The following is an 11063-nucleotide window of genomic DNA, read 5'->3' as shown; positions in this document are numbered from 1 at the left end:
ATTCACTGTTGAGAGTATTTGTTCCTTACTTTCTTTCCCTTTCTAATTCTGCAGGAACTTAAGATGCTAACCTAGTCATGCCCAGGTGTCACAGACAGTTTTTGTTCAAAGGTGAAAAAACTCCAGCTATTGTCCCTTTTAATATTAGCATTCTCCACTAATTTGCAGATGATCTAGCAGAAATATCTTCTACTTTACCAGTCATAGAATTCCTTCAAACAGTACATTTCCTTGAAAGTCGGGCTAAGGAAATCAAGGTCTGTAGTTAAAAAGCATTATCCTTGCCGTATCTTGAAGGCTGTCCTCCTTAGACTACAAGGATTATGAGAATTGTACCATTCAATCATTTTCGAGAAGGAAAGATTTCTACCCCCAAATTTTTAATGGAATTAATGCCAATTGAATTTACATGGTGAGAAAAGCTGTGCATACAGTCAGAATAAAATGCTCCCAAGAATAATGTGAACTTAGATTATTTTTTGACTTCACAAGGAAGTTTAGAACCATGGTATCTAGAGCAGTGAATAGCTATTGGTTGTTATTCCACAATTTCCTACAGATAAAGATAGAGCTGTAGTGGTTCGGTTGGGGCTTAACTAAGAAATTTTAGCATTAATAAAGACTGCCGTTAGTTTACTCATCTGCCTATTTACTGATACCCGTACAAAACATCTTCTGATAAACACAATGGGATCTAGAGTAGGTTATGGAGGCAGTGGGGGAGTTGAACAATAATGAAAGAACCCTTCCTACATGTATTGTTAAACCATATAATTCAATCTCCACTCTGAAACTGAAGCAGAATCTATGTGTAAAACAGTTGCTTTGTGGTACAGCAAAGTTTGATAGACAAATAGCATAAAAAGAAGCACGTAATGAAAGGCTTTTATTCTGCTTTGAAGTAAACAAAATGTCAGGCACTGCTGCGATTACAGAAGTCTGTGAAACCACATCTTGTGTAATAATTTTTCACTATCCACGACCAGGATAGTGAAGTAAAGAGATTACTTAAAAGAAAACTTAGCAGTAGCCCCAGTCAATAATCACAGGTTTAAATTTCAAAACAGAATCAACAATTAAATGAAGAGATTTTTGTTTATAAACAAGTGCATCTATCTCAAAGTTACACTTTGGGGGATGTAAGTCTTAGATTGGTGCTACTGAAGGTGTCTCTGTCCAAACTGCTTGCTGCTGGTCCACTACGAGATAAAGAGCTTATGCTGCAATATAATCAACATACTGCTCCCTTCATTGAAAACATCTCCCAACCACCCCCCACCCCCCACCGCTTGAAGAAAAAGGAGGAGGAGGAGGAGAAAGAGGAGGAGGAGGAGGAGGAAGAGGAGGAGGAGGGAAATGTCAATTGAATTACAGCGTGTTTAGTAAAGAAATTGGTCTATATTCTGGCGCTGGTTTCTGATTTTACTGCAACAGATAGCAAAGTTTGTGGACTGACAGTAGCTTATACAACACAGTTTGAGGAGCATGTGGTAAAACATCAGGTTTTTGTCAGTTAGAAATTATGTTCAGCTGCTAATAACAGAGAGCCTAATAACAAGTGAATTAGGGGACTCTTCTCCCACAGAAAAGATGTGAGAGAGTTGACTTATTGGTCCATCACAAGCTGAGTCCTACCAGATCTGCCAAATCACAAGGCTGGGTCGGCCCACAGCATCCCATACAATGGAAATGGTACACCTGGGATCAGCTGCTGGTGGAACTGCAAGTAGGCTGTAAAGCAGGTGCCCTCACCTTCCCTCCAGCACCTTTTCCCCCAGCTTGCACCTGCTACTTCATGGGAAGTCCATTATGATCAACTAATGGAGGAGGAAAAAATGGCCAAGCTTGTTTCCACAGACTGACGGGTTCAATAAGTGATTGTACACCAAAAACAGGTGGCCCTGAATGTAAGTGGGGAAGGAAATCCTCCCAATAAATAGGGCTTCAGATTGTCTACCTGGTCATCCACTTTTTGTGGAAAGAGAAGAAGCTTAAGGCAAGAATAAATAGGGCATAAAGAATAAATAACAAAATTGAAGACAACGAGGTCTGGGAAGGGGAGTGGGGACAAGCACTGCATGTTATCCAACATGCAGGTAACAAAATTTGATCCTGCCTATGTTTTTTAGAGGCAGATGAAGGATCTCTTAAAGGGAAAAATTAAAATATTTGTATTAGTTTAAAGAGAGAACACTTATTCAGAGGGATTGGAGGACATAGTGTATGTGAAAAAGTCTTTCACACACATCTTTTTATGAAATTAATTAATAAAGAAGTAGATAGAATGACTTCCAATGAACATCAGCAACTTTGTCCTAGACCACCTATTCTTGGCACAGTGGGCACATGAACAGTATCACCACGGCAGCAGAGTTGGAAGCATGAGCCTGATTGCGTGGGATCCCACCCGCCACAGCTGATTAAATACCACTTCTGCCGAAAGTCCAAACCTTCCAGCAATCGAAACCAATGCTGAGCCTCCAGTATGGCACCAACTCTCCAGACCAGCTTGGTGCCAAGTTGATTACATTCGACTCCTTTCATCCTCAGAAATGCAGCCATTTATCTTGACTGAAATCAACACGTATTCCCAATATGGGTTTGCCTTCCTTGCCTGCATGACCTCAGCCAGCACCATTGCCCAAGTGCTTACAGAATGTGTGACCTACTGACTTGGCATCCCACATCACATTGCAGGGTACAAAGGTACCCACTTAAAAGCGAAAGTAGTTAGCTTGTGGGTGCTTGATCATGGGATTTTCTGTCTAAGTATACAGATTCTTTAACTTTCTACTGCCCACTGGACTAATACACATTGGGATATTAAATAAGACTTGACCCATCATCCCATCTGAATCCTTTGGTTTTCTAAAGGCTTTTCCTGACAATTTGCGCCTCAGCCAGACTGCTTTCCCCAGTGCTCCATTTTAAATTTTATTGTCCCCTTCAGAACATAGTTATGGTATCAATTTTCATTATTTCTCTCTTCTTTCCATATCTTATCTTTTTCTTATGGAATCTTGCCCTTGCAAGACTGGAACTTCTTGGACGCTTCGTCCCAATATAATGCTGCCATCTAAATTGAGTTATAGCAATGTCCTTTTGGTTCTTGTAAAATAAAAAATAAAAAACACATTAAAACAGATAGTACCTTCTAGCAGGCTAGTGGCTACAACATAAGAATCCAGTTGCTATACTGTATCATCTGGGACTTTTTTTCCCCATACCTTATGTCCTTCAGTCCCTCTGAATGAGTGTTCTCTCTTTAAAGTAATAAAATTATTTTTACTTTTCCCTTTAAGAGTTCCTTCCTCTGCTTCTACAAAATACAGGCAGGCTCAAATTTTGTTACCTCTGATTTTTCCATTTCCTCTTTATCTCATGTTTATCTTTATCTCATGTTTTCTATTCAAATATGTGAAAGGCTTAGAATAAATATGTTCCTCCTCAAGATTAATATTTTTAAGCCTGCATTAGATGCAATGTTCCCAGTATGCTAACCACATGAGCCCAAGTCAACCAATTCCTCAAAATTTATAAATTCCCTTATAAAGCAGGTTCACAGTAAATTCCTTTATCAACATCAACTTCTATCTGTTCCCAGAAAAAAAAAAACATTCTACGTCTGGATTTTTCTAGTCCCCATTTCTGTGCCTTTGATTCATATTTCCATTGCCATGTTCTATTTTATTCAGCCAGCTTAAAATATCACAGTGCTTCTTTACCCACAAAACATTGTCTTCTCATTTCTGTAATATGCACTTTTTTTCTTTTAATAAAATCTTGGCCTGCTTAGCTGTATTCCTGGAACATCAAGCCAGAAGTTCTTGTTATTTTTTTCCACTTATTTCTTCCAAAATTCATCACACGTTACTTTACTCTTGAAGCTTACATCATCCTCTTTCATCCCTAGCAAGGAATGACTACAAATATGCCTCTTGGAGTAATTCTTAGTTAGTTGATTGTCCAAACTCCCATAACATAATCCCCAGGCAGCCCCTGACTGATTTATCTTTTCAATCTTTCTGACAATAAAATGTTGCTGAAACAATTTTGTGATGTCTGTGTTTCATGGCTTTGAATAGATTTTCCCGCTCCCATTTTGGTCTTCCTTTTGTTTACTTGGACCTTAGGAAGAACAGGAGAGATCTGAAAGAATACATACTCGCCTCTCCTGTCTCAATAACACATAAACCTTAAATGGTCCTCTTTGCACATCACTGACCCTATTTTCTCCTTTGTTCTCTTTTTTCAATCATTAATTCCTCCTCCCCCAAATTGTTACAGCGGATCTGAAGCCTTCCGTGACTAATGGCCCCATGAGACATCCCTCTGTTTTGCCATCCCCTAGCATCTACATCTAAAATATGGAATCAACCAGGGCATCTGGGTGGCTCAGTCGTTTGAGCAACCAACTTAGGCTCAGGTCCTGATCTCGCGTTTGTGAGTTTGAGCCCCACGTCAGGCTCCGAGCTGACAGCTCAGAGCCTGGAGCCTCCTTCAGATTCTGTGTCTCCCTCTCTCTCTGCCCCTCCCCTGCCTGCTCGCTCTCTCTCTCTCTCTCTCTCTCTCTCTCTCTCTCTCAAAAGTGAAGAAATAATAATAAACATTAAACAAAATAAACATTAAATATGCAATCAACCACTGTGTATTTGTTGTAAACATATTGCTAGATGTGTGTGTATGCATGTGTGTACATGTGTGTGTGCTGATAATTGCCTTGGCTTACCAGCCAAACATCTCTGTCTTCTTTTGTATCATGATTTCTGTCTATGCAAATACTGGAAATGCAACTCTGAATAGACGTTTGAGGTACTGTATTAAATTGGTCATTATTCCATTCATCGAGCATTTAGTGATCATCTATTCAGTGTCACTCACTGTGCTAGCTGCTCAATCAACTGGTCCCAGCTTCCCACAGCTCATAGTCTAGAGAAAAAAAGAAAAACAAGAAAACAGATAGTTACACCGGAGTGCAAAATCTGTAGGAGGATATGAAATTAACAAAGAAACCCTCTAAATCAGTGTAAGAAAAGGGTGGAAGAAGGAGAGAGTGGGAAGAGGAGGACCAGGGGAAGTTAGCTCGACAGAGGAAGGGGGGGGGGGGGGCGGCCAGAGTGCCCCTGGCAGAAGGCAAAGTAAAGCAGAGTGGGGTACTGAGGTCCTTATGGTATGGTTGGAGTGATGTGCATGGTGCCATATGGCTATAGAGACAAGTTCAGGAAGATGGTGGGAGATGAAGCTAAGAAAGCAGTTAAGAGCCAGTTTAGAAGGGACTTTGTATGGCATATTGAAGAGTTTGCCCTTTGTCCCACCCCATTCCTTGTGTGTGGCTATAGTCACTAGGCTTCTGACTAGCACTGGGAAAGAGGTTCCACATTCTGTCTGCTGTCTCATTTTTGCCGCTCAGTACTTGAAACTCCTTTGATTCCTAGCTATACTCTCAATCTCATTATCCACCTCTCCAAATTACCCTAAACGCTACTGCCAGATTAACTATATTGTTGAATTTCATCTCTTACATTTGAAAACCTTCAGTGTTTCATTGCTGCCAAATGCAGCAGAAATCCCTACACATTATGCCCCTCTATGAATCTCCACCACCATTTCCTGTTCCCCCCATGAACACACCTTTTACACATGGGTGCTATGGTTTCCACCTCTGTGCCCTTCCTCGAAATGCCCTTTCTGTTTTTCATCTACTCAAGACTTTCTGGTCTTCTGGCCACATGTCCCGTGTAATTTGTCTTCTTGGAATCAACAATGTGTTTCATTTCTATTATCTTTCAGCCCTTATTGTACTGGGCCCTGTAGTTTTATGTATTTATTTTGTTCATTTGACAAAAAAAAAAAAATTATTCCTGGGTCAGATCTGTGTCTTGGCCACTTTTAAAAATTTTTTAATAGTCCATAACACCATTTCTTGAGCAGAGGTGCTAGGTAAATATTACATTGGAATACATCAAATTGGTGACCATTAGTGAAGCTCTATCAATCTACTCTTCTCCAAAGTAGTTACTTTATCACCTCCACTCCCTTTTTACTATGTTATTTACAAGGAAGGTAGAGGCTGATGTTTTATTTCTATTTTATAGAGAAATATTTGAGTGTCAAGGATTTTAAAAGTTTACTTAAGTGTTTGGGGACCGGAATCTAAGCTTCTGATACCTGTTTCGCGCTTGTTTAGATTATATTAGATCCAGGATTCTTTTCCTGGAAGGAATTAAAAGGGAAGCTTTAAAAAATATATTAAGAGTTATTTTTACTATTATTTATCATCAGTACTGGGAGGAAAGATAATGGGAAAGTTGTTACATCACTAAAAAATAAGTTAAGTGGTTTCTAACTTTATAATTCAGGGAAATGAAGACTTCACTTTAAGAGATAAGATAGTTAATGGGGCACCTGGTTGGCTCAGTCAGTTAAGTGTCCAACTTTGGCTCAGGCCATGATCTTAGGGTTAGTGACTTCAAGCCCTGCTGTGGGCACTGTGCTGACAGCTCAGAGCCTGGAGCCTGCTTCAGATTCTGTGTCTCCCTCTCTCTCTTCCCCTCCCCTGCTCACGCTCTGTCTCTCTCTCACACAAAAATAAATAAACATTAAAAGGTAGATAGTTAAGAGGTGGTTTGGAGTGCTCTGGGTTCATTTGAACTTGCTTTGGGTTAATTGTTGAAAGCCAATTGATTCAAAGCTATTTCAGCACACAGCAAACCCACCAAAAGACCATCTGGAGGAAACTGTCAGCTTCATATCCTGAGGTAATAGGAAACTTGGTTGCAAGCATTTGAGGGCAATTTCAGGGGTGGGATGCGAGCCTACCAAAATAGAGAAGGCCATAAACTGGGTTTAAGAAAAGACCACCCATTCACGGATAAAGCATTAAGCATTGAGCAATACCAGGCATCCAAATTATAAAATACGCACGAAATTAGCATCCAGCTAAGTTGAACAGATGAATCCTTAGTAAAATAGCTGAGATGTAAAGCCTAGGGCAAAACTAAAACTTTGAAAAAATCTTCCAGAATTCATCAGTTTTGACAAATTGACTTTTTGGAAACTGATTTTCAGTGAATTGTCCTGATTCTAGTTTGAATAAATATTTAGCCTTAGTTACTTACCCATTATTCCATCAAAGAAGAACGCAGGTTTGTGTATGGGCATGATAGCTGGTCTGTGACCCAAAACTTTAGTTTGTACCTTAACCCTATCCTACATAGTACTGATTTTTTTTATCTTATGTTCTTCTTTCAAGATTTTAAGGGTTTTTTTTAATGTGTATTTGTTTTTGAGAGAGGGAAAGAAGAGGGGTCAGAAAGAGATGGGTACAGAGGATCAAAAGCGGGCTTCATGCTGACAGTAGAGAGCCTGATGCGGGGCTCGAACTCAAGAACCATGAGATCATGACCTGAGCTGATGTCAGATGCTTAACTGACGGAATCACCCACACACCCCTCAAGATTTGAAGTTCTATGAAAGGTGGGACCATTACACCACATCTTATGACTCTTTACGTTCCTAGTACCTTGCACACTTGTATTTGGTAGCCCGCATGTTAGTCGTCAGATGAGGACAGAGTGTCGACCCAGCTGCCTCACCTTTGAGGGCATGGTTAGGGGAACCCTCAAAAGATGATTCCCTCCTTATTGTGGTTCAGTAGTTTCATCTTCATGTATGAAAGACAATGCTACCATTACAACTAAATTAAGAGTATTCTGGAGCTGAATAAAGTTTTCCTGCCCTATTGTGACCCCATCCAACTTGACTAAAGTCTTTTCCTTTTCTTAAGTGGGAATTGGAAAAGGAACTCATATATCATCCTTCTAAATCCTCACAATTAGTGGGTAACTTTCATTTAATAAACGTTGACTTGCAAGAGCTTTCTGTTATTGATAATGCTTACAATTAGTAAGAACTTGAATTATTTTATCAACTTTTTCTTTCTGTTTCGCAATGACACAAAGCCTAACCAGAAAGCAGAGCTTCTCAACCTATGAAACTGAGCTTCTGAATATTTTTACTATTTTAGGTAAACAATAATGGCCTCACCATTGTTGGTAGCGCCACCCTCCTTCTTGATATTAGGACCCTTAGATGACCTGCCTTTATCCTTGACCCTGCAGGAGGAAGGTTCTCCCTCTGGTGAGAATCTGGTGTCTGAAAATGTTCTTCTATGCTTCAGATGCCCCAAGCTATCCTATAACTACTCCCTGGATGTCTCCTTGATTTCCAGCCCTGGAAGACTGTAGTCTGGTCCAGTCTTGTGCTGTTTTCTAAAACTCATTTATTAGTTTATTAAAGCCTAAATTTATCCTCTTGTGAAATCTGATTAATGTCCATTGTTCTTAGCTATACTTTGTTCATATGCTATCATAGCACCTTCCATATTATGTATTCGCTATACCCACATCTGACTTCCCAACTAGACTGTGAACATATTTTTGCTCTTTGTCCCCAACTGGACAGTTGTCTCTCATACTATACACTTTCACACTAGGAATAGCCATCTTTTCTAGATGTGAAATGACTAGATTCCCAAATACTCTAGAATGTAGTCTAGTCAAATCCTAAAACTACTAGAACATAAGCTCCATGACAGAAAGGAGTTTCCTTGTGTTCATCATTGTATCCCAGTTTATAGAACAGTGTCTGGCAAGAGTCAGTACTAGTCTCAATAAAGTTTGTGACACAAAAGAATACTGTGTTAGTATGCAACAAGATGAAGGGAACAGTGTTATATCAGTCTTTTTGGATATTTGTAAACTATAAAGGCTCCAATATTCTTTTCATACCTTAGAGACAAAACACAGCTTAAGATTTTTATATAATAGTGATTTCTAAATTTTTCATCACTGATATTTTTCATTCATGTGGTTTCATAAGAACACTCTTATTTGAATATTCAAATACTTGTCATTTTTTAAGCTTTACAGGTTCTAGGTTTTTCTGCTTCCAAAATGATGGCCATACCCTCATGGAAACTCAAGCAACTGCTTTTAACTTAGGTATAAAGAGTAGCCCATCAGGATAACTTAAAGAGTCAAGCCACTGCACTCCAGAGGTCTCCTGGGTGCTCTGAGCAGCCCAGATTCTTTCCTGACATGGCACGTCCAAAGACCCTAATCCAGGTGGGGCTCAGGAGCTTTGTAGGAAAGAACTTCAAGTTTGCCAGCAATTGTGGCTCCAGTGTGCTTCCATTACACGGGACTGAGTTTCCCCAAAAGAGAGCAGACTGGAGGAAGAAAGGCAGAGCATTGAAAGAAAAACTGCCCAAGTGGAGACAAAGCCAGGCTGAGTGAGCAGAGTGAGCTTCAAGAAAGCCAGATTCCAGGAACTATGTGCCGTTGCTGGGTCGGTGCCTAGTGTGAGCCCGGGTGGAGGGGAGCAGGGGACCTGCGGGCTACCAGCAAATGGGTAGCAAGGGTGGCAGCAGATTAGTGCTGCTCACTGGAACAAAGGAGTCATGGAACAGCGGATCCAAGAACATATGTGTGAGACCTCCCTGGACTTGGTGAAAGCTCCATGAGGTGAGAAAGGCTGGCACTCCAACTGAACAATGCTCACAACATTGGTTCCCACCCACCACCTCCAGCTAGAGGAAATACAAGTTATATGAGGAAGAAGCATTAAGCTGGGAGGAAAGAAACAAATCTTTAAAAGTTTAGGTCATGTCACCAACTCGGCTGCTAGTAGCTTTTTCAACAAAAATGTATATTCCTATAAAAAGAAACAATAAAGTCTCCATGTCATAACGCTTGTGAAGGAAGGGGGAGGGATGGAGATGGTGTCCCCTAGACTGGAAATAGATGTGTAGTGCCACTCGATCAGTGCCGGGAAGACATGCTCACCCTCAGGACATGATATTTCAGGCTCATTCAGCACAAGTGTGTTAAAGGGAAATACCACGGAACGGAGTGACTCATCAACTCACTACAACCTTGGCAAGAATTGGTGTATCCAAGTTCCAAGACAGCAGAGAATGCAGGGTCCAAAGAGCACGAGGTCCAGAGCAAGGGCCCAAGGAACCTGAAATAACAAACACAACCACTTACTATTGGCTGGGTGCGTTCTATGTTCTCTGCATGTTTTCATTTACACATTTAATCCTCCAAAATACCCGGTGAGGTAGGGACTGTTGTTATACCCTCATTTTACAAACGAGGGACCTGAGGCACAGAAAGGCTGAGTAACTTGCCCAAAGCCACACAGGTATTAAGCAGCACGGTGGAGATTCAAAGCCAGACAGTCTGGCTCCTTATCCTAATGCTCCAGCATCCTTCAGATGATGCTTCTTTAGCACTTACCCTCTGCCAGGTTCCCTTCCAAGTATTTTGCATAGGTTAACACATTCAAGGTTGAAAGTGCAGATAGGGATAGAGGAAAATAAAATTTACTTAGGGCTTCCTCTCTTCTGAGGTAAATTTCTTAAAAAGAAAACAGTTACAATTCATTAATCTCCACTACTGCAGCATGCATTCTGATAAGGAAACTAGTATAAAGAAAACCATGACTACAATGAAGACCCTGATTTTTAAAATCATAGGATTCTAATGAGAACAATAAGTGGACTTGCATCATTAAGTCACAGAAAATTATGGGACAATGAAAGTGAAGTAGAAAGAAAGAGTGTTAAACATACCAACCTGGGGCATATATGCCCCAAAATTAAAATGTTGAGTGAAAAATATCAAGTTGCAGACTAATTCATGAAATGTGATATCATTTATATAAGGTTTTCTAACAGCTTTATTGAGTTAAAACTTAATGTATACATTTTAATAAGTTAGGACATATGCCTACACCTATGAAACTATCACCTCAATCCAAAGTTTTCTGCTGTCTCCTTCCCTTCTCTCCCCTCCCCTTCCCTTCCTTTCCCTCCCCTTCCCTTCTCTTGCCTTCCCTTTCCTTTGTCTCTTTCTTTTCCTATTTTCTTTCTTTCTTTCTTCCTTCTTTCCTTTATTCTTTTTTTCTTTCTTTCTTCTTCCTTCCTTCTTTCCTTTCTTCTTTCTTTCCTTTTTTCTTTCTTTCTTTCTTTCTTTCTTTCTTTCTTTCTTTCTTTCTTT

At 40.1% G+C, this 11063-nt stretch overlaps 1 long non-coding RNA gene across 1 annotated transcript; it reads right to left on the bottom strand.

The window, feature by feature from the left end:
• Nucleotides 1-2997: 2997 nt before the first annotated feature.
• LOC121041073 (uncharacterized) lies at nucleotides 2998-10186 on the bottom strand. Its single transcript, XR_005795556.1, has 3 exons — nucleotides 9935-10186; nucleotides 4882-4929; nucleotides 2998-3108 (listed from the first exon to the last, which is right to left on the bottom strand). It is a non-coding gene; the product is annotated as an uncharacterized LOC121041073 (long non-coding RNA).
• Between the last annotated feature and the right edge of the window lie 877 nt (nucleotides 10187-11063).

The sequence above is a fragment of the Herpailurus yagouaroundi genome, unplaced genomic scaffold (genome assembly GCF_014898765.1).
Source record: "Herpailurus yagouaroundi ecotype Mexico unplaced genomic scaffold, PumYag 182, whole genome shotgun sequence".
NCBI lineage: Eukaryota > Metazoa > Chordata > Mammalia > Carnivora > Felidae > Herpailurus > Herpailurus yagouaroundi.
This window is presented reverse-complemented; position numbering and strand designations above follow the sequence as displayed.